At 45.2% G+C, this 25,039-nt stretch overlaps 1 pseudogene; it reads left to right on the plus strand.

Moving 5' to 3' along the window:
• LOC135531536 (armadillo-like helical domain-containing protein 3) overlaps positions 1-21,030 on the plus strand; it is a 69,960-nt pseudogene extending 48,930 nt beyond the window's left edge.
• Positions 21,031-25,039: the final 4,009 nt, after the last annotated feature.

Below are 25,039 nucleotides of genomic sequence, written 5' to 3' on the forward strand. Positions count from 1 at the left end.
TTACACAGAGAGAGAGAGATTCTGTCATCACACAGAGAGAGAGAGAGATTCTGTCATTACACAGAGAGAGAGAGATTCTGTCATTACACAGAGAGAGAGAGAGAGATTCTGTCATTACACAGAGAGAGATTCTGTCATCACACAGAGAGAGAGAGATTCTGTCATTACACAGAGAGAGAGAGATTCTGTCATCACACAGAGAGAGAGAGATTCTGTCATTACACAGAGAGAGAGAGAGAGATTCTGTCATTACACAGAGAGAGATTCTGTCATCACACAGAGAGAGAGAGATTCTGTCATTACACAGAGAGAGAGAGATTCTGTCATCACACAGAGAAGAGAGATTCTGTCATTACAGTCAAAGAGATTCTGTCATTACACAGAGAGAGAGAGAGATTCTGTCATTTTAGAGAGATTTGAGATTCTGTCATTGGAGAGAGATTCTGTCATTACAAGAGTAGGAGAGATTATGTCATTACACAGAGAGAGATTCTGTCATTACACAGAGAGAGAGAGAGAGATTCTGTCATTACACAGAGAGAGAGAGATTCTGTCATTACACAGAGAGAGAGATTCTGTCATTACACAGAAGAGAGAGAGATTCTGTCATCACACAGAGAGAGAGAGATTCTGTCATTACACAAAGAGAGAGAGAGATTCTGTCATTACACAGAGAGAGAGAGATTCTGTCATTACACAGAGAGAGAGAGATTCTGTCATCACACAGAGAGACAGAGATTCTGTCATCACACAGAGAGAGAGAGATTCTGTCATTACACACAGAGAGAGAGATTCTGTCATTACGCACAGAGAGAGAGATTCTGTCATCACACAGAGAGAGAGATTCTGTCATTACACACAGAGAGAGAGAGATTCTGTCATTACACAGAGAGAGAGAGATTCTGTCATTACACACAGAGAGAGAGATTCTGTCATTACACAGAGAGATTCTGTCATCACACACCCCAATTACCTCTCAGCTGATATCTGCCGGATGAATTCCCAACAAGAAGAGAATACGTTTAAGTCAAATGATGTCAATAACCTTTGACCTTTAGATGAGATTTGAATTTCCTCATTGGACGTGACTGTAATGTGAAGTTGTAGGTTGATTGAGTCCCAAATGGCAGAAGTAGTGCACTACATACGAAGTAGGTAGCCATGTAGGACTCCAGCCATATTTTCCTTCTTCATTAGAAGTGTGTAAAGTTTTCTCCCCAGGCTGCCAGGTTGTGTAGGTCTGGTGCTGCTGCAGCCTGTAGTGGGACTGACCCTGACACAGCCTTCTGACTGAGGGAAATGGGCCGGGACTTGGCTTGCGAGAGGATGGTTTGTTGGCGCAGGAGAGGACAGGTGTGTTCATTAGCCTTTGCTAGCCAGTCTGATTGAGCCAGGTGGTGCTGCAGTAGAGACAGCCTACAGATGGTAACCTCTCTACCTCACACACACTCACTCACACACTCACTCACTCACTCACTCACTCACTCACTCTCTGTCACACCACCTCCTCTCATTCCCTTTCCTTCTTATGGCTCCTCTTCCTTCCTCCCTCTCCTCCTCTCTCTCCCTTCTCCCCTCTCTCTCTCTTCTCCCTCTCCCTCTCTCTCTCTTCTCCCTCTCCTCCTCTCTCTTCTCCCTACCTCCTCTCTCTTCTCCCTCTCCTCCTCTCTTCTCCCTCTCCTCCTCGCTCTCTCTCCTCCCTACCTCCTCTCTCTTCTCTCTCTCCTCGCTCTCTCTCTCCTCCCTCTCCTGTTATCTCTCTTCTCCCTCTCCTCTCTCTCTCTTCTCCCTCTCCTCTCTCTCTCTCTCTCTTCTCCCTCTCCTCCTCTCTCTCTCTCTTCTCCCTCTCCTCCTCTCTCTCTTCTCCCTACCTCCTCGCTCTCTCTCTCCTCCCTCTCCTATCTCTCTCTCTCTCTTCTCCTCTCTCCTCCTCTCTCTCTTCTCCCTCTCCTCTCTCTCTTCTCCCTACCTCCTCTCTCTCTCTCCTCCCTCTCCCTCTCTCTCTCTCTCCCTCTCCTCCTCTCTCTCTTCTCCCTCTCCTCCTCTCTCTCTTCTCCTCTCTCCTCTCTCTCTGCTCCCTCTCCTCCCTCTCTCTCTTCTCCCTCTCCTTCTCTCTCTGGCATCCCTCTGCCTCCTCTCCATCCTCCATCTCTCAGTTGAAGTAGAAGATGAATAGCACTCTGAACACTCCATCTCAAATGAACCTCTTTGGCATTTATCATCCCTATATCTCTCCATCTCCTTCCTCTCTTGGCATTTCTCTGCCTTTCCTCTCCATCCCTCCATCTCCCCAGTGGTGACAGTAGAAGACACACACACACACACACACACACACACACACACACACACACACACACACACACACACACACACACACACACACACACACACCACCACACACACACACAATGTTATATTTCTATACTTGTGGGGAATTGATTCCCATCCAGAATCCTAACCACTACCCCTAAATCTAACCCTTAACTTTTAATTGTAACCCCAAACGTGTGTCTGATAAGCTATAAGAAGTTTGTTCATGGATATTTAGAACAATGACAGTTTTACTTGGTGTTATTACACCACCCCACCCCACACCATACACCACACCCCACCCCACACCACACCCCACCCCACCCCACACCACACCACACACCACCCCACACCACACCACACACCACACCACCCACACCATACCCCCCCACACCACACCCACACCATACCCACACACCACACCCACACCATACCCACACCCACACCATACCCACACCCACACCACACCATACCCCACACCACACCCACACCATACCCACACCCACACCACACCCACACCATACCCACACCCACACCATACCCACACCCACACCATACCCCACACCACACCACACCCACACCATACCCACACCCCCACCATACCCACACACCACACCACACCCACACCATACCCACACCCACACCATACCCACACCATACCCACACACCACACCCACACCATACCCCACACACACCATACCCACACCATACCCACACCACACTCACACCATACCCACACCACACACACACACCATACCCCACGCCACACACTTTATTATGAGGGTTTCAATGAGGTGTTGTTACAGAACTCTACATGAGGGTTTCAATGAGGTGTTGTTACAGAACTCTACATGAGGGTTTCAATGAGGTGTTGTTACAGAACTCACATGAGGGTTTCAATGAGGTGTTGTTACAGAACTCTACATGAGGGTTTCAATGAGGTGTTGTTACAGAACTCTACATGAGGGTTTCAATGAGGTGTTGTTACAGAACTCTACATGAGGGTTTCAATGAGGTGTTGTTACAGAACTCTACATGAGGGTTTCAATGAGGTGTTGTTACAGAACTCTACATGAGGGTTTCAATGAGGTGTTGTTACAGAACTCTACATGAGGGTTTCAATGAGGTGTTGTTACAGAACTCTACATGAGGGGTTCAATGAGGTGTTGTTACAGAACTCTACATGAGGGGTTCAATGAGGTGTTGTTACAGAACTCTACATGAGGGTTTCAATGAGGTGTTGTTACAGAACTCTACATGAGGGTTTCAATGAGGTGTTGTTACAGAACTCTACATGAGGGTTTCAATGAGGTGTTGTTACAGAACTCTACATGAGGGTTTCAATGAGGTGTTGTTACAGAACTCTACATGAGGGTTTCAATGAGGTGTTGTTACAGAACTCTACATGAGGGTTTCAATGAGGTGTTGTTACAGAACTCTACATGAGGGTTTCAATGAGGTGTTGTTACAGAACTCTACATGAGGGTTTCAATGAGGTGTTGTTACAGAACTCTACATGAGGGTTTCAATGAGGTGTTGTTACAGAACTCTACATGAGGGTTTCAATGAGGTGTTGTTACAGAACTCTACATGAGGGTTTCAATGAGGTGTTGTTACAGAACTCTACATGAGGGTTTCAATGAGGTGTTGTTACAGAACTCTACATGAGGGTTTCAATGAGGTGTTGTTACAGAACTCTACATGAGGGTTTCAATGAGGTGTTGTTACAGAACTCTACATGAGGTTTTCAATGAGGTGTTGTTACAGAACTCTACATGAGGGTTTCAATGAGGTGTTGTTACAGAACTCTACATGAGGGTTTCAATGAGGTGTTGTTACAGAACTCTACATGAGGGTTTCAATGAGGTGTTGTTACAGAACTCTACATGAGGGTTTCAATGAGGTGTTGTTACAGAACTCTACATGAGGGTTTCAATGAGGTGTTGTTACAGAACTCTACATGAGGGTTTCAATGAGGTGTTGTTACAGAACTCTACATGAGGGTTTCAATGAGGTGTTGTTACAGAACTCTACATGAGGGTTTCAATGAGGTGTTGTTACAGAACTCTACATGAGGGTTTCAATGAGGTGTTGTTACAGAACTCTACATGAGGGTTTCAATGAGGTGTTGTTACAGAACTCTACATGAGGGTTTCAATGAGGTGTTGTTACAGAACTCTACATGAGGGTTTCAATGAGGTGTTGTTACAGAACTCTACATGAGGGTTTCAATGAGGTGTTGTTACAGAACTCTACATGAGGGTTTCAATGAGGTGTTGTTACAGAACTCTACATGAGGGTTTCAATGAGGTGTTGTTACAGAACTCTACATGAGGGTTTCAATGAGGTGTTGTTACAGAACTCTACATGAGGGTTTCAATGAGGTGTTGTTACAGAACTCTACATGAGGGTTTCAATGAGGTGTTGTTACAGAACTCTACATGAGGGTTTCAATGAGGTGTTGTTACAGAACTCTACATGAGGGTTTCAATGAGGTGTTGTTACAGAACTCTACATGAGGGTTTCAATGAGGTGTTGTTACAGAACTCTACATGAGGGTTCAATGAGGTGTTGTTACAGAACTCTACATGAGGGTTTCAATGAGGTGTTGTTACAGAACTCTACATGAGGGTTTCAATGAGGTGTTGTTACAGAACTCTACATGAGGGTTTCAATGAGGTGTTGTTACAGAACTCTACATGAGGGTTTCAATGAGGTGTTGTTACAGAACTCTACATGAGGGTTTCAATGAGGTGTTGTTACAGAACTCTACATGAGGGTTTCAATGAGGTGTTGTTACAGAACTCTACATGAGGGTTTCAATGAGGTGTTGTTACAGAACTCTACATGAGGGTTTCAATGAGGTGTTGTTACAGAACTCTACATGAGGGTTTCAATGAGGTGTTGTTACAGAACTCTACATGAGGGTTTCAATGAGGTGTTGTTACAGAACTCTACATGAGGGTTTCAATGAGGTGTTGTTACAGAACTCTACCTGAGGGTTTCAATGAGGTGTTGTTACAGAACTCTACATGAGGGTTTCAATGAGGTGTTGTTACAGAACTCTACATGAGGGTTTCAATGAGGTGTTGTTACAGAACTCTACATGAGGGTTTCAATGAGGTGTTGTTACAGAACTCTACATGAGGGTTTCAATGAGGTGTTGTTACAGAACTCTACATGAGGGTTTCAATGAGGTGTTGTTACAGAACTCTACATGAGGGTTTCAATGAGGTGTTGTTACAGAACTCTACATGAGGGTTTCAATGAGGTGTTGTTACAGAACTCTACATGAGGGTTTCAATGAGGTGTTGTTACAGAACTCTACATGAGGGTTTCAATGAGGTGTTGTTACAGAACTCTACATGAGGGTTTCAATGAGGTGTTGTTACAGAACTCTACATGAGGGTTTCAATGAGGTGTTGTTACAGAACTCTACATGAGGGTTTCAATGAGGTGTTGTTACAGAACTCTACATGAGGGTTTCAATGAGGTGTTGTTACAGAACTCTACATGAGGGTTTCAATGAGGTGTTGTTACAGAACTCTACATGAGGGTTTCAATGAGGTGTTGTTACAGAACTCTACATGAGGGTTTCAATGAGGTGTTGTCTTACAGAACTCTACATGAGGGTTTCAATGAGGTGTTGTTACAGAACTCTACATGAGGGTTTCAATGAGGTGTTGTTACAGAACTCTACATGAGGGTTTCAATGAGGTGTTGTTACAGAACTCTACATGAGGGTTTCAATGAGGTGTTGTTACAGAACTCTACATGAGGGTTTCAATGAGGTGTTGTTACAGAACTCTACATGAGGGTTTCAATGAGGTGTTGTTACAGAACTCTACATGAGGGTTTCAATGAGGTGTTGTTACAGAACTCTACATGAGGGGTTCAATGAGGTGTTGTTACAGAACTCTACATGAGGGGTTCAATGAGGTGTTGTTACAGAACTCTACATGAGGGTTTCAATGAGGTGTTGTTACAGAACTCTACATGAGGGTTTCAATGAGGTGTTGTTACAGAACTCTACATGAGGGTTTCAATGAGGTGTTGTTACAGAACTCTACATGAGGGTTTCAATGAGGTGTTGTTACAGAACTCTACATGAGGGTTTCAATGAGGTGTTGTTACAGAACTCTACATGAGGGTTTCAATGAGGTGTTGTTACAGAACTCTACATGAGGGTTTCAATGAGGTGTTGTTACAGAACTCTACATGAGGGTTTCAATGAGGTGTTGTTACAGAACTCTACATGAGGGTTTCAATGAGGTGTTGTTACAGAACTCTACATGAGGGTTTCAATGAGGTGTTGTTACAGAACTCTACATGAGGGTTTCAATGAGGTGTTGTTACAGAACTCTACATGAGGGTTTCAATGAGGTGTTGTTACAGAACTCTACATGAGGGTTTCAATGAGGTGTTGTTACAGAACTCTACATGAGGGTTTCAATGAGGTGTTGTTACAGAACTCTACATGAGGGTTTCAATGAGGTGTTGTTACAGAACTCTACATGAGGGTTTCAATGAGGTGTTGTTACAGAACTCTACATGAGGGTTTCAATGAGGTGTTGTTACAGAACTCTACATGAGGGTTTCAATGAGGTGTTGTTACAGAACTCTACATGAGGGTTTCAATGAGGTGTTGTTACAGAACTCTACATGAGGGTTTCAATGAGGTGTTGTTACAGAACTCTACATGAGGGTTTCAATGAGGTGTTGTTACAGAACTCTACATGAGGGTTTCAATGAGGTGTTGTTACAGAACTCTACATGAGGGTTTCAATGAGGTGTTGTTACAGAACTCTACATGAGGGTTTCAATGAGGTGTTGTTACAGAACTCTACATGAGGGTTTCAATGAGGTGTTGTTACAGAACTCTACATGAGGGTTTCAATGAGGTGTTGTTACAGAACTCTACATGAGGGTTTCAATGAGGTGTTGTTACAGAACTCTACATGAGGGTTTCAATGAGGTGTTGTTACAGAACTCTACATGAGGGTTTCAATGAGGTGTTGTCTTACAGAACTCTACATGAGGGTTTCAATGAGGTGTTGTTACAGAACTCTACATGAGGGTTTCAATGAGGTGTTGTTACAGAACTCTACATGAGGGTTTCAATGAGGTGTTGTTACAGAACTCTACATGAGGGTTTCAATGAGGTGTTGTTACAGAACTCTACATGAGGGTTTCAATGAGGTGTTGTTACAGAACTCTACATGAGGGTTTCAATGAGGTGTTGTCTTACAGAACTCTACATGAGGGTTTCAATGAGGTGTTGTTACAGAACTCTACATGAGGGTTTCAATGAGGTGTTGTTACAGAACTCTACATGAGGGTTTCAATGAGGTGTTGTTACAGAACTCTACATGAGGGTTTCAATGAGGTGTTGTTACAGAACTCTACATGAGGGTTTCAATGAGGTGTTGTTACAGAACTCTACATGAGGGTTTCAATGAGGTGTTGTTACAGAACTCTACATGAGGGTTTCAATGAGGTGTTGTTACAGAACTCTACATGAGGGTTTCAATGAGGTGTTGTTACAGAACTCTACATGAGGGTTTCAATGAGGTGTTGTCTTACAGAACTCTACATGAGGGTTTCAATGTGTTGTCTTACAGGACTCTACATGAGGGTTTCAATGAGGTGTTGTCTTACAGAACTCTACATGAGGGTTTCAATGAGGTGTTGTCTTACAGGACTCTACATGAGGGTTTCAATGAGGTGTTGTCACAGAACTCTACATGAGGGTTTCAATGAGGTGTTGTCTTACAGGACTCTACATGAGGGTTTCAATGAGGTGTTGTTACAGAACTCTACATGAGGGTTTCAATGAGGTGTTGTCACAGAACTCTACATGAGGGTTTCAATGAGGTGTTGTCTTACAGGACTCTACATGAGGGTTTCAATGAGGTGTTGTTACAGAACTCTACATGAGGGGTTCAATGAGGTGTTGTTACAGAACTCTACATGGTTTCAATGAGGTGTTGTCTTACAGAACTCTACATGAGGGTTTCAATGAGGTGTTGTTACAGAACTCTACATGAGGGTTTCAATGAGGTGTTGTTACAGAACTCTACATGAGGGTTTCAATGAGGTGTTGTTACAGAACTCTACATGGTTTCAATGTGTTGTCTTACAGGACTCTACATGAGGGGTTCAACGAGGTGTTGTCTTACAGAACTCTACATGAGGGTTTCAATGAGGTGTTGTTACAGAACTCTACATGAGGGTTTCAACGAGGTGTTGTTACAGAACTCTACATGAGGGTTTCAATGAGGTGTTGTTACAGAACTCTACATGAGGGTTTCAATGAGGTGTTGTCTTACAGAACTCTACATGGTTTCAATGTGTTGTCTTACAGAACTCTACATGAGGGTTTCAATGAGGTGTTGTCTTACAGAACTCTACATGGTTTCAATGTGTTGTCTTACAGAACTCTACATGGTTTCAATGTGTTGTCTTACAGAACTCTACATGAGGGTTTCAATGAGGTGTTGTCTTACAGAACTCTACATGAGGGTTTCAATGAGGTGTTGTTACAGAACTCTACATGAGGGTTTCAATGAGGTGTTGTCTTACAGAACTCTACATGAGGGTTTCAATGAGGTGTTGTTACAGAACTCTACATGAGGGTTTCAATGAGGTGTTGTTACAGAACTCTACATGAGGGTTTCAATGAGGTGTTGTCTCACAGAACTCTACATGAGGGTTTCAATGAGGTGTTGTTACAGAACTCTACATGAGGGTTTCAATGAGGTGTTGTTACAGAACTCTACATGAGGGTTTCAATGAGGTGTTGTTACAGAACTCTACATGAGGGTTTCAATGAGGTGTTGTTACAGAACTCTACATGGTTTCAATGTGTTGTCTTACAGGACTCTACATGAGGGGTTCAACGAGGTGTTGTCTTACAGAACTCTACATGAGGGTTTCAATGAGGTGTTGTTACAGAACTCTACATGAGGGTTTCAACGAGGTGTTGTTACAGAACTCTACATGAGGGTTTCAATGAGGTGTTGTTACAGAACTCTACATGAGGGTTTCAATGAGGTGTTGTTACAGAACTCTACATGAGGGTTTCAATGAGGTGTTGTCTTACAGAACTCTACATGAGGGTTTCAATGAGGTGTTGTTACAGAACTCTACATGAGGGTTTCAATGAGGTGTTGTTACAGAACTCTACATGGTTTCAATGTGTTGTCTTACAGAACTCTACATGAGGGTTTCAATGAGGTGTTTTTACAGAACTCTACATGAGGGTTTCAATGGGGTGTTGTTACAGAACTCTACATGAGGGTTTCAATGAGGTGTTGTCTTACAGAACTCTACATGAGGGTTTCAATGTGTTGTCTTACAGAACTCTACATGAGGGTTTCAATGAGGTGTTGTTACAGAACTCTACATGAGGGTTTCAATGAGGTGTTGTTACAGAACTCTACATGAGGGTTTCAATGAGGTGTTGTTACAGAACTCTACATGGTTTCAATGTGTTGTCTTACAGAACTCTACATGAGGGTTTCAATGAGGTGTTGTTACAGAACTCTACATGAGGGTTTCAATGGGGTGTTGTTACAGAACTCTACATGAGGGTTTCAATGAGGTGTTGTCTTACAGAACTCTACATGAGGGTTTCAATGTGTTGTCTTACAGAACTCTACATGAGGGTTTCAATGAGGTGTTGTTACAGAACTCTACATGAGGGTTTCAATGAGGTGTTGTCTTACAGAACTCTACATGAGGGTTTCAATGGGGTGTTGTTACAGAACTCTACATGAGGGTTTCAATGAGGTGTTGTTACAGAACTCTACATGAGGGTTTCAATGAGGTGTTGTTACAGATCTCTACATGAGGGTTTCAACGAGGTGTTGTTACAGAACTCTACATGAGGGTTTCAATGAGGTGTTTGTCCCATTTGGTGAAATCTTGTTTTGCAAGTGGACACCACAACTCGCTGCCATAAAGTGCAATTGGTTAAATGACACATTCAATTAGTCCGGACAAAGTTGACTTACTGTTTAACAGATGCCTCACTTTTCTCCACAACCTGAAAAAACATCTGATGTGTTATTTCTTGGCCAGTATATGCGGCTCTTTGTTTATAATGCACTGACTGCTCTCCCTTGAGGCTTCCCCAAGTTGATGCCAAGACACCAAACAGACCCCGATCACCCACTGGGATCATGTTCCAGCCTCGGATTGGACAGAGAAACACACGCGCTCGCACCTACAGGCGGCGTGCAGATGTTTCATTTCTCTCTCGTGCCGTCACGGCTGAAGCCAGCGCATATTCCTACTATTTATGTGTCCAGGTTCAACGTGGGACGCCCCTCATTATAAACACACAATCGGTTAAATTCATGGTTATGGCGTCATTTTCAGCTCTATTAGAAGCGATTTAATAGACGAAACAACAATGTAATTAAACCAATTGACTGGCCAGAGATCAGGTTAGTCATCAGCGGAGACGCAGTGTAAGCTGATAGTATGTTGGACGACCAAATTGAAGTCAAGATGATGGATGAAATCGAATGCATGTGTCCATGTGATTTAAGTCACAACGCACATGTTTACCGGTACCACCAGGAGTAGTAGGCCAACCGTTTAAAACACCACGACGGATCGCGTCTGACGCGCCGCGGAGAACAGCTAGCATGTCCAGCGGCGCGCCAGAGCCACGGACAGACACGGTGCAGATCAGCAGGTGGGGGCTGTTCGTTGGCAGCCAGACGAGACAATCGAAGGAGCAGGCGCTGAGCAAAGTTACTGGGCTCGAATTTAGTCACGCTCTCTCTATATAGATTGATGCTTCTAATTGTGCATGTAATGAACATTTTTATTTCTATGATGATAGGTTAAACTCTGACTGGATGTATGTATTTTTTCCCAGTGCCTAGTGTTCATTTGGCAGAACCTAACTTAATGACCCTGTTTCTACAAGGCCCTAGACTATGGGAGGACCTAATCCTATTTGTACGAATATTTTGTTAAAGCCCAGGCTATAGAGATGCATTCAGGCAATGAACTCGTTATTATGCATCAACATTTTTAATTTGATTACAATTACTGTCAATCGTTGTTGAATTTTGTGTTGTTATACAATTAAGTAGGTTAATTTGTGATACTGTTTAATAATGCATTATTCATAATTGTTAATTTGTGAATATGCTGTTTAATGGAATGCATTATTCCATGTGAATAGTGTTAATTTGTGTTAATTCGTGTCCTAATAATAATGTGAAAATCAGTCTGCACTGTAATGTTCATCCTGTTGTTCGTGTCCATATAGCCGAGGACAAGGCGGTAAAGGACTGTTACAGTGAGGCTACCGCTCGCTAGACACTTTTCTGAGGGGGCGTTAAACAGACATTTTGTCTGGCCTATGTAATTGTAGTGCGTGCTGTACTCTCTATATTTTGTACCAATTGAGAACTTTGGTCTAATTCCCTGATATCTGAATCTTCTCTGGAAAATCACTATTTGAGTCTTTTTTTGTGGTTTACTGCCATGGCCCAGGTCTGGCAGTACTGTTCTAGCAGGTCCAGGCTCTGCTGTAGGCCATGTGCTGTGGGTGACAGCAGGCATAGGTCATCTGCGAAGAGCAGGCATTTAACCTCTGAACTGTGGAGACTAACACCAGGGGCTGAGGATTTTTCTAGAATAGTGGCCAATTCGTTGATGTAAATATTAAAGAGTGCAGGGCTCAGATTGCAACCCTGGTGAGCCCTTGGTTAAAGAATTCTGTTATTTTCTTACCAATTTTGATGCTGCACGTATTGCCAGTATACATTGATTTAATTATGTCATATGTTTTACCCCTTCACCACTTTCAATAACTTTGTAGAACAGTCCTGTATGCCAAATAGAATCAAATGCTTTTTGGATGTCAATAACACTAGCGTACGTTTTGGTATTATTTTGGTGCACATGTTTATCTATCAGGGTGTGTATCTATCAGGGGTCTCTCTCTGCCTTTCTCTCTGTCTGTCTCTCTCTCTCGCTCTCTGTTCCTCCCTCCCTCTACCCCTGCCTCTCTCTCTGTCTCTCTCTCACTCTCTGTTCCTCCCTCCCTCTACCCCTGCCTCTCTCTCTCTCTCTGTCTCTCTCTCTCTCTCTCTCTCTGTTCCTCCCTCCCTCTACCCCTGCCTCTCTCTCTGCCTCTCTCTGTCTCTCTCTGTTCCTCCCTCCCTCTACCCCTGCCTCTCTCTGTTCCTCCCTCCCTCTACCCCTGCCCCTCTCTCTGTCTCTCTCTCGCTCTCTGTTCCTCCCTCCCTCTACCCCTGCCTCTCTCTCTCTGTCTCTCTCTGTCTCTCTCTGCCTTTCTCTGTCTCTCTCTGCCTCTCTCTGCCTCTCTCTGCCTCTCTCTGTCTCTCTCTCTCTCTCTGTTCCTCCCTCCCTCTACCCCTGCCTCTCTCTCTCTCTCTCTCTCTCTCTCTCTCTCTCTCTCTCTCTCTCTCTCTCTCTGTTCCTCCCTCCCTCTACCCCTGACCCTCTCTCTGCCTCTCTCTCTCTCTCTCTCTCTCTCTCTGTTCCTCCCTCCCTCTACCCCTGCTCTCTCTCTCTGCCTCCCTCTCTGCCTCTCTCTCTCTCTCTCTGCTCTGTTCCTCCCTCCCTCTACCCCTGCCTCTCTCTCTGTCTCTCTCTGCCTCTCTCTGTCTGTCTCTCTCTCTCTCTCTATTCCTCCCTCCCTCTACCCCTGCCTCTCTCTCTGTCTCGCTCTCTCTCTGTCTCTCTCTCTCTCTGTTCCTCCCTCCCTCTACCCCTGCCTCTCTCTCTGCCTCTCTCTTGCTCTCTGTTCCTCCCTCCCTCTACCCCAGCCCCTCTCTCTGTCTCTCTCTGTCTCTCTCTGCCTCTCTCTGTCTCTCTCTGCCTCTCTCTGTCTCTCTCTCTCTCTCTGTTCCTTCCTCTACCCCTGCCTCTCTCTTTGTCTCTCTCTCTCTCTCTCTCTCTCTCTCTCTCTCTCTCTCTGTTCCTCCCTCCCTCTACCCCTGCCTCTCTCTCTGTCTCTCTGCCCCTCTCTCTCTCTGTTCCTCCCTCCCTCTACCCCTGCCTCTCTCTGCCTCTCTCTGTCTCTCTCTCTCTCTGTTCCTCCCTCCCTCTACCCCTGCCTCTCTCTCTGTCTCTCTCTTGCTCTCTGTTCCTCCCTTCCTCTACCTCTGCCTCTCTCTCTGTCTCTCTCTGCCTCTCTCTTGCTCTCTGCTCCTCCCTCCCTCTACCCCTCTATCCTTCTCCACATCCTTGCATTGATAAATTTGAATAAACACATGCATCTCTGTCTCTCTCTCCCCCCCTACCCCTTCTCCATAAGAGGATAACACACACACACACACACACACACACACACATCCTTGCATTGATAAATTTGAATAAACACATGCATCTTACCCCCCTTTCTCCACAGGACACACACACACACACACACACACACACACACACACACACACACACACACACTCCATTAATCTCAGTCTTGTGGTTGTAGGGAGAGAAGTGAAGAGAGACTGGGATGGAGAGGAAGTGTAGATGAATATTTCAGTAGTTTACCATCAGATGTAGAAGTAAAGACAACAGCACTTCCCCTGGTGGTGACATTTATCAGGACAAAGGAGAAGAAACATGTTGCTCCAGTCCCGTCTCACATTTCATGTCTCTGGGAGAATCAAGACTCACGTTTTTCACTGTGTGTGTGTGTGTGTGTGTGTGTGTGTGTGTGTGTGTGTGTGTGTGTGTGTGTGTGTGTGTGTGTGTGTGTGTGTGTGGTTGAGTGTAAGGAAACTGCGTTGTGTGTTTGTGTGTGTGTGGTTGAGTGTAAGGAAACTGCGTTGTGTGTGTGTGTGGTTGAGTGTAAGGAAACTGCGTTGTGTGTTTGTGTGTGTGTGTGGTTGAGTGTAAGGAAACTGCGTTGTGTGTTTGTGTGCTTCCGTGTGTTTAATATTGTGTGTGTGTTGAGTGCCTCTCTCTCCTCTCAGTGTGATACAGGGGTTTGTTCATGCATCTTTGTGCATTCTTCACAGCTGGCTGAAAACGTGTTGTTCCTTGTAACATAACTATTCTGGTTCTCTGTGCGTGTGAGACAGAGTTTGAGATGTATGGAGAACCAGTGGAGAATCGTTCCAGACATCCTCTCCTCTCCTCTCCTCTCTTTTAGAGAGACTTCTCCTCTATTCCAGTTTACTGTATCATCTATTCCCCTTCCTTGTTTGAAAGGAGAGACAGATCACTGTTAAACAAGTGTAGCAGAGAGGAAAGGAGAGACAGATCACTGTTAAACAAGTGTAGCAGAATGAAAGGAGAGACAGATCACTGTTAAACAAGTGTAGCAGAGAGGAAAGGAGAGACAATCACTGTTAAACAAGTGTAGCAGAATGAAAGGAGAGACAGATCACTGTTAAACAAGTGTAGCAGAGAGGAAAGGAGAGACAATCACTGTTAAACAAGTGTAGCAGAATGAAAGGAGAGACAGATCACTGTTAAACAAGTGTAGCAGAGAGGTAAGGAGAGACAGATCACTGTTAAACAAGTGTAGCAGAGAGGAAAGGAGAGACAGATCACTGTTAAACAAGTGTAGCAGAGAGGAAAGGAGAGACAGATCACTGTTAAACAAGTGTAGCAGAGAGGTAAGGAGAGACAGATCACTGTTAAACAAGTGTAGCAGAGAGGAAAGGAGAGACAGATCACTGTTAAACAAGTGTAGCAGAGAGGAAAGGAGAGACAGATCACTGTTAAACAAGTGTAGCAGAGAGGAAAGGAGAGACAGATCACTGTTAAACAAGTGTAGCAGAGAGGAAAGGAGAGACAGATCACTGTTAAACAAGTGTAGCAGAGAGGAAAGGAGAGAGATCACTGTTAAACAAGTGTAGCAGAGAGAACTAATTGGCTGTGGATCTGGGAAGAGAGAGAATCAAATAAAGGAAAAACTAATATGATAATTAACAGGAGACAGCAGGGTAGCCTCTCTCCTCTCCATCCTTCTCTCTCTCTCTCCTCTCCATCCTCCTCTCTCCATCATTCTCTCTCTCCTCTCCATCCTCCTCTTTCCATCCTTCTCTCTCTCTCCTCTCCATCCTTCTCTCTCTCTCTCCTCTCCATCCTCCTCTCTCCATCATTCTCTCTCTCTCTCCTCTCCATCCTCCTCTTTCCATCCTTCTCTCTCTCTCTCCTCTCCATCCTTCTCTCTCCTCTCCATCCTTCTCTCTCTCTCCTCTCCATCCTTCTCTCTTTCTCTTCTCCTCTTTCTTTCTCTTTCTCTTCTCCTCTTTCTCTTCTCTCTTTATTTCTCTCTTCTCTCTCTCTTCTTTCTCTCTCTCTCTCTCTCTTCTTTCTCTTTCTCTCTCCTCTCCATCCTTCTCTCTCTCCTCTCCATCCTTCTCTCTCTCCTCTCCATCCTCCTCTCCATCCTCCTCTCTCCTACCTCTAAGGAGGTAGCATTGAATTGGGTCCAGTCATATCTAACTGACAGGAAACAGTCCACCTATGTCAATGGTTCATGTTCTTCCCCTAATGTGTTAAACTGTGGAATACCGCAGGGCAGCTGCCTTGGGCCACTTATCTACTTAATATACACCAATGACCTTCCCTATGCCTTGGTTGAAACTTAAGCTACTATATTTGCAGATGATTCTCCTGTGTGGCTCAGTCGGTAGAGCATGGCGCTTGCAACGCCAAGCGTCGTGGGTTCGATTCCCGCTGGGGCCACCCATATGTAAAAGTAGTGGCCCCAGCCGACTTGTAAGTCGCTTTGGACAAAAGCGTCTGCTAAATGGGATATATTATATTATTATTATTATTCTACAATTTATGCAGCAAGACAATCGGTTCGACAGGTACAGCAAGCTTTGCAAGGAGATTTGAAGATTATCAGGAAATGGGTTTGCCAAAAAAAACTTGCTTTAAACACCAAGAAAACCAAAGTTATGTTGGTCCATTCCACTAGGAAAAGGCCAAAACAGCATGGGATACAATTAAGTATGGGAGGAGTACAAATTGAAGAAGTGGCAGAAACCAAACTACTGGGAGTGCAGCTAGACAACTGCTTATCATGGTCGTCTCAAATAACTAATCTATGTCAAAAAAAAATATTAAAACAGCATGCATAATCAGAAGGATAGCTAAATATTTACCAGGGAAAATCCTTCAGCAAATAACACAGGCATTGGTTGAGAGTCAGGTGAACTATTGTTCGGTGGTCTGGGGAAATGCGTCATCTAGTGAAGTCAGGAGGCTGTAGAATGCACAGAACAAAGCAGCAAGGATTGTTTTAAGGCGGAGATATGGTTCTTCTGTTGTAGTCATGCGCAGTGTTCTTGGTTGGTCATCAATTGACAAGATAATTGAAAAAAACATGCTTATCTTATTTTATAATATGCATAATTTAAAACGGCCAAGTTCTATTCACAGTGGTATTCAGTTGGTAAGAGACAGACATTCCGTAAATACTAGGAATAGATTGTCCACCATCTATGTGTTATCCAGACAGAAAAAATAAATGGGCAAAAGAACATTTTGATTTAGAGCAATAAAGAAATGGAATAAATTAACTGAGCAAACTAGAAACCTTTCAATATATACGTTTAAACATAATTTTAAAACAATTTAAATATAGTATATAGAAATGTTGTGGGACTATAGTAGATGAAGAATCAATATTTTTTTTATATATTAAAAAAATATATATATTTTATTTATTGGGTCATTATGCTAGTGTATTATGTATGTTTGTAATAGTGTGTTATATGTGAAAGTGTGTTTGTATTATAAATTGTATTTTAATGTTAAGGACTCTTTGAAGATTAGTCCAAATGGGGACTAAAAGAGATCCAAATCAAATCTCCTCTCCATCCTTCTCTCTTTCTCTCTCCTTCTTTCTCAAATTCAAATTCAAGCTGCTTTATTGGTCTGAAACACATTGCAACAATATTGCCATGCAGCAATGTATACAATATATATTGTAATAAAATAATATACATTGTAATAAAATTCTCTCTCTCTCTCGCTCCTCTCTCTCTCTCTCTCTCTCGCTTTCTCGTTTCCTCTTCCCATCTCTCTCCTCCCCCTCTCTCTTCTCCTCTTTCTCCCCCCTTTTCCCTCTACCCCTACCATTCTCTCTCTCTTGCCCATCTCTCTCCCTACCGTTCTTGCTCTCTCCCCCTACCGCTCTCTCTCTCCCCTTGTTTCCTCTTCCCATCTCTCTCCTCCCCCTCTATCTTCCTATTTTTCTCCCCTCTCGCTCTCTTTCCCTACTGTTCTCTCTCTCTTCCTCCTTCCATATCTCATCTCTCTTCATCTATTTCAAAATGTCCCCCCCCCCCTGTAGGTATTGGAGGTGGTTCGGTCCAACTATGACACGTTGACCCTGAAGCTGCAGGATGGTCTGGACCAGTTTGAGAGATACTCTGAACAACCCAAGGAGGCTGCCTTCTTTAAAGAACTGGTGAGAGGGAACAGAATAAACACACACAGTACCAAGGACATGATACATGGGACATGATACATGCTTGTATTGGTAAAGTTGGTGTCTCACTCATAGTCCTGCACAATTAGTTGAATTCACATCAAATTGTCAAAAATATTGACATATTTTGAAATGCCACTGTAGTGTCATTTTTTGTCGTCTCCCTGACTTCTTGTGACTGCTTCCCTCACACCAAGCCCCGCCCCCTGTCAATCAAGCAGCACAGTTCTTCCTCGCTGTCGAGTCCACTATTAGTTTGCTGTTCTGTCAGGTTCACTATTAGTTTGCTGTTCTGTCAGGTTCACTATTAGTTTGCTGTTCTGTCGGGTTCACTATTAGTTTGCTGTTCTGTCGGGTTCACTATTAGTTTGCTGTTCTGTCAGGTTCACTATTAGTTTGCTGTTCTGTCAGGTTCACTATTAGTTTGCTGTTCTGTCAGGTTCACTTTTAGTTTGCTGTTCTGTCAGGTTCACTATTAGTTTGCTGTTCTGTCAGGTTCACTTTTAGTTTGCTGTTCTGTCAGGTTCACTATTAGTTTGCTGTTCTGTCAGGTTCACTATTAGTTTGCTGTTCTGTCAGGTTCACTATTAGTTTGCTGTTCTGTCGGGTCCACTATTAGTTTGCTGTTCTGTCAGGTTCACTATTAGTTTGCTGTTCTGTCAGGTTCACTATTAGTTTGCTGTTCTGTCAGGTCCACTATTAGTTTGCTGTTCTGTCAGGTTCACTATTAGTTTGCTGTTCTGTCGGGTTCACTATTAGTTTGCTGTTCTGTCAGGTTCACTATTAGTTTGCTGTTCTGTCGGGTTCACTATTAGTTTGCTGTTCTGTCAGGTTCACTATTAGTTTGCTGTTCTGTCAGGTTCACTATTAGTTTGCTGTTCTGTCAGGTTCACTATTAGTTTGCTGTTCTGTCGGGTTCACTATTAGTTTGCTGTTCTGTCAGGTCCACTATTAGTTTGCTGTTCTGTCAGGTTCACTATTAGTTTGCTGTTCTGTCGGGTTCACTATTAGTTTGCTGTTCTGTCGGGTTCACTATTAGTTTGCTGTTCTGTTGGGTTCACTATTAGTTCGCTGTTCTGTCAGGTTCACTATTAGTTTGCTGTTCTGTCGGGTTCACTATTAGTTTGCTGTTCTGTCGGGTTCACTATTAGTTTGCTGTTCTGTCAGGTTCACTATTAGTTTGCTGTTCTGTCAGGTTCACTATTAGTTTGCTGTTCTGTCGGGTCCACTATTAGTTTGCTGTTCTGTCAGGTTCACTATTAGTTTGCTGTTCTGTCAGGTTCACTATTAGTTTGCTGTTCTGTCGGGTTCACTATTAGTTTGCTGTTCTGTCAGGTCCACTATTAGTTTGCTGTTCTGTCAGGTTCACTATTAGTTTGCTGTTCTGTCGGGTTCACTATTAGTTTGCTGTTCTGTCGGGTTCACTATTAGTTTGCTGTTCTGTTGGGTTCACTATTAGTTCGCTGTTCTGTCGGGTTCACTATTAGTTTGCTGTTCTGTCGGGTTCACTATTAGTTTGCTGTTCTGTCGGGTTCACTATTAGTTTGCTGTTCTGTCGGGTTCACTATTAGTTTGCTGTTCTGTCGGGTCCACTATTAGTTTGCTGTTCTGTCGGGTTCACTATTAGTTTGCTGTTCTGTCGGGTTCACTATTAGTTTGCTGTTCTGTCGGGTTCACTATTAGTTTGCTGTTCTGTCGGGTTCACTATTAGTTTGCTGTTCTGTCGGGTCCACTATTAGTTTGCTGTTCTGTCGGGTTCACTATTAGTTTGCTGTTCTGTCGGGTCCACTATTAGTTTGCTGTTCTGTCAGGTTCACTATTAGTTTGCTGTTCTGTCGGGTTCACTATTAGTTTGCTGTTCTGTCGGGTTCACTATTAGTTTGCTGTTCTGTCAGGTTCACTATTAGTTTGCTGTTCTGTCAGGTTCACTTTTAGTTTGCTGTTCTGTCAAGTTCACAATTAGTTTGCTGTTCTGTCAGGTTCACTATTAGTTTGCTGTTCTGTCGGGTTCACTATTAGTTTGCTGTTCTGTCGGGTTCACTATTAGTTTGCTGTTCTGTCAGGTCAGATCCAGGCAGATTGTTCCAAACTAGAACGATGCTCCTTTCCACTTTTCTTCTTAATTCTAATCATTCTATTTCTAGGATTCCAAGTGTTTTGATCTTTATTACACGTCACATCACAATTATTTTGTTGCCCGTATCATGCAGCCCTACTCACTCTCTCTCTCTCCCCCTCCCCATCTCTCTCTCTCTCTCTCTCCCCCCCCCCCTCTCTCTCTCTCTCTCTCGCTCTCCCCCCCTCTCTCTCTCTCTCTCTCGCTCTCCCCCAACTCTCTCTCTCTCTCTCCCCCTCCCCATCTCTCTCTCTCTCTTTCCCCCTCCCCATCTCTCTCTCTCTCCCCCTCACTCTCTCTCCCCCTCTCTCTCTCTCCCCTCTCTCTCTCTCTCTCTCTCTTTCCCCCATCTCTTTCTCTCTCCCCCATCTCTCTCTCTCCTCTCTCTCTCCCTCCCTCTCTCTCTACCCCTCTCCCCTCTCTCTCTCTCTCTCTCCCCCCCTCTCTCTCTCTTTCTCTCCCCCCTCTCTCTCTCTCCCTCTCTCCCCTCTCTCTCTCCCTCCTCTCTCTCTCTCTCTCTCTCTCTCTCCCCCATCTCTCTTTCTCTCTCCCCCCCCTCTCTCTCTCTCTCTCCTCCCTCTCTCTCTCTACCCCTCTCTCTTTCTCTCTCTCTCTCCCCCCCCCTCTCTCTCTCTCTAGGTTCGCTCCATCAGTCTGAATGTGAGGAAGAATGTGTCTCTGAACACACTGAGTCAGGACCTCCTGCTCAAAGAGTTCTCCACCATCTCCTGAGAGACACATGTATATTCCTCACCCCCCTGACCCTATCTGACTACACACACACGCCTCTGTCTGACGACACACACACGCCTCTGTCTGACTACACACACACGCCTCTGTCTGACTACACACACACCCCTCTATCTGACTACACACACACGCCTCTGTCTGACTACACACACACCCCTCCCTCCTCACCCATCCACACACCCCCCTCTCAAAGAGTTCTCCACCATCTCCTGAGAGACACATGTATATTCCTCACCCCCCTGACCCTATCTGACTACACACACACCCCTCTATCAGACTACACACACACGCCTCTGTCTGACTACACACACACGCCTCTGTCTGACGACACACACACTCCTCTATCTGACTACACACACACTCCTCTATCTGACTACACACACACCCCTCTATCTGACTACACACACACCCCTCCCTCCTCACCCATCCACACACCGGAGAGGGAGGGTCACACATCTCTCCCCCACTGCCTCACCTCTCTCTCTCCCCACCTGCCCTACACACACCTCTCCCCCACTGCCTCACCTCTCTCTCTCCCCGCCTGCCCTACACACATCTCTCCCCCACTGCCTCACCTCTCTCTCTCCCCACCTGTTCTACACACACCTCTCCTCCACTGCCTCACCTATCTCTCTCCCCACCTGCCCTACACACACCTCTCCTCCTCTGCCTCACCTCTCTCTCCCCACCTGCCCTACACACACCTCTCCTCCACTGCCTCATCTCTCTCTCTCCCCACCTGCCCTACACACACCTCTCCTCCACTACCTCACCTCTCTCTCTCCCCACCTGCCCTACACACACCTCTCCTCCACTGCCTCACCTCTCTCTCTCCCCACCTGCCCTACACACACCTCTCCTCCACTACCTCACCTCTCTCTCCCCACCTGCCCTACACACACCTCTCCTCCACTACCTCACCTCTCTCTCTCCCCACCTGCCCTACACGCACCTCTCCTCCACTGCCTCACCTCTCTCTCTCCCCACCTGCCCTACACACACCTCTCCTCCACTACCTCACCTCTCTCTCTCCCCACCTGCCCTACACACACCTCTCCTCCACTACCTCACCTCTCTCTCTCCCCACCTGCCCTACACGCACCTCTCCTCCACTGCCTCACCTCTCTCTCTCCCCACCTGCCCTACACGCACCTCTCCTCCACTGCCTCACCTCTCTCTCCCCACCTGCCCTACACACACCTCTCCTCCACACCTCACCCTCTCTCTCCCCACCTGCCCTACACACACCTCTCCTCCACTACCTCACCTCTCTCTCTCCCCACCTGCCCTACACACACCTCTCCTCCACCCCACCTCTCCTCCCCACCTGCCCTACACACCTCTCCTCCACTGCCTCACCTCTCTCTCTCCCCACCTGCCCTACACACACCTCTCCTCCACTACCTCACCTCTCTCTCTCCCCACCTGCCCTACACACACCTCTCCTCCACTACCTCACCTCTCTCTCCCCACCTGCCCTACACACACCTCTCCTCCACTACCTCACCTCTCTCTCTCCCCACCTGCCCTACACACACCATACTACTCTGGGGTTGACCTGGCTGACTGGTGGGGTTTGTCTGGAAGTCTGTGCTATACGCCATGTGTGAGTGGTTTCTGTCTAAAGAGATGTGTGAGCGCTATTACTACATTGTGTTTGTGTGTGTATATTGGCAGGACTGTTACCAGACTGATCCATGCAAATATCCAATGTCCTTCCCAAATTGCACCCTATTCCCTATGTAGTGTACTACGTCTGGTAGTGCACTATAACTTTTGGTAGTGCACTATATAGGGAATAGGGTGCCGTTGTGGGAGGCTGTCGTTGTAACATTGTAACATCTGTTGTTAAACTGATCATTGGATTGATTGAATGATTTTTCTTCTTTGTTTTTGTTGTTGAAAAAACCCTTTTAGTTCTAAAAATGTACATTTGGTTGTTTGTTTTCTCTGCTCTGTTGGTTGGCCTTCCGTTACTAGGCAACCGATCCATCCATGTCGTTTGACATGAACGAACGATCCGAGACAACCGCAGTTTGATGTATCAGACATGGAATTTATTTTTCTCTCGGATTCAGAAAAAATAAGAAAATGAAAGAAATACAGACAAAAACAAGCAAAAGTGTTTCCTGTTTCCTGTTTCCTGGTGACTGAATGTTTATATGGGAGCTAAAACCTTTTCATTTTCTTCACGTTTTGAATACATCCTATTTTTCTCTCTTTTCATCTTGAGAAGACATTTGCCCTAACCTCATACGACCATCCTGATATCACACGCTTCCAATCTGTTTTGCAACACGGATGAAATGAAGTGAGACTCAGCGGTCAGGATGGTCGTATGAGGCTTCATTCACACAGCCGATAAGGACAGTATGGCAGCCATTTTGACAAGTGGCTACATACGTAGGCTACGTTTACAAGCTCGCTGTATTCTCAACCGTGGTGACGTCCAGCATTAACAGACTCATGGAGCAGGGGTGAAGTTTCCCCTAAATGCTGATGCTGGGGCAGCGTAGCATTTTCCCCAATAACGGTTAAGGTTATGATTGGGGGAGGGCAAGCTGATCCTAGATCTGTACTTAGGGGAAACTTCACCCCGGCGCTAGTTGATCTTTAAGGTCACAAAAGCTGTTTTTGGGTAACGTTGCACAACATTTGTGATCTTGAACAAAGCGCTGCACAAGAGATTTCTCTGAGGACCCTAGTATTGAAGATGGATAAACAAACAAATTATGCAACGCTCTCTTTTCTCTCTCTTTATTTGACGGTAGGATTCTCTCTCTTCCTCTCTAACTCCTGTAGCTAGTAGTGTTATTTGTCTGTTTGTCTTTTAAAAATAAAAGTTTGTTTCCTACTCCTCACTTCCTGTGGCGTCCCTGCTTTGTTAAGGACAAGACAGACCGCTCGGACCAATGCTACAAATAACCTCTGACCTCAGAACGTTGACCATTTTCTGTTCTGTTCATTTCCCCATGATTTTCCGGGTTAAATCGTCACTGTTCGTCGACACCCGGCAGGCGATCTACTGCGCACCGCCAACGGTCCTTATGGTCTGTTATCACAGCCAACGGTCCTCATGGTCTGTTATCACCGCCAACGGTCCTTATGGTCTGTTATCACAGCCAACGGTCCTTATGGTCTGTTATCACCGCCAACGGTCCTTATGATCTGTTATCACCGCCAACGGTCCTCATGGTCTGTTATCACCGCCAACGGTCCTCATGGTCTGTTATCACAGCCAACGGTCCTTATGGTCTGTTATCACAGCCAACGGTCCTTATGGTCTGTTATCACAGCCAACGGTCCTTATGGTCTGTTATCACCGCCAACGGTCCTTATGGTCTGTTATCACAGCCAACGGTCCTTATGGTCTGTTATCACCGCCAACGGTCCTTATGGTCTGTTATCACCGCCAACGGTCCTCATGGTCTGTTATCACCGCCAACGGTCCTTATGGTCTGTTATCACAGCCAACGGTCCTTATGGTCTGTTATCACCGCCAACGGTCCTTATGGTCTGTTAACACAGCCAACGGTCCTTATGGTCTGTTATCACCGCCAACGGTCCTTATGGTCTGTTATCACAGCCAACGGTCCTTATGATCTGTTATCACAGCCAACGGTCCTTATGGTCTGTTATCACAGCCAACGGTCCTTATGGTCTGTTATCACCGCCAACGGTCCTTATGGTCTGTTATCACCGCCAACGGTCCTTATGGTCTGTTATCACAGCCAACGGTCCTCATGGTCTGTTATCACAGCCAACGGTCCTTATGGTCTGTTATCACAGCCAACGGTCCTCATGGTCTGTTATCACAGCCAACGGTCCTTATGGTCTGTTATCACAGCCAACGGTCCTTATGGTCTGTTATCACCGCCAACGGTCCTTATGGTCTGTTATCACCGCCAACGGTCCTCATGGTCTGTTATCACCGCCAACGGTCCTTATGGTCTGTTATCACCGCCAACGGTCCTCATGGTCTGTTATCACAGCCAACGGTCCTTATGGTCTGTTATCACCGCCAACGGTCCTTATGGTCTGTTATCACAGCCAACGGTCCTTATGGTCTGTTATCACCGCCAACGGTCCTTATGGTCTGTTATCACAGCCAACGGTCCTCATGGTCTGTTATCACCGCCAACGGTCCTTATGGTCTGTTATCACAGCCAACGGTCCTCATGGTCTGTTATCACCGCCAACGGTCCTTATGGTCTGTTATCACCGCCAACGGTCCTTATGGTCTGTTATCACCGCCAACGGTCCTTATGGTCTGTTATCACCGCCAACGGTCCTCATGGTCTGTTATCACCGCCAACGGTCCTTATGGTCTGTTATCACCACCAACGGTCCTTATGGTCTGTTATCACCGCCAACGGTCCTTATGGTCTGTTATCACCGCCAACGGTCCTTAT

This window comes from Oncorhynchus masou, unplaced genomic scaffold (genome assembly GCF_036934945.1).
Source record: "Oncorhynchus masou masou isolate Uvic2021 unplaced genomic scaffold, UVic_Omas_1.1 unplaced_scaffold_1630, whole genome shotgun sequence".
In the NCBI taxonomy this organism is placed as follows: Eukaryota; Metazoa; Chordata; class Actinopteri; order Salmoniformes; family Salmonidae; genus Oncorhynchus; species Oncorhynchus masou.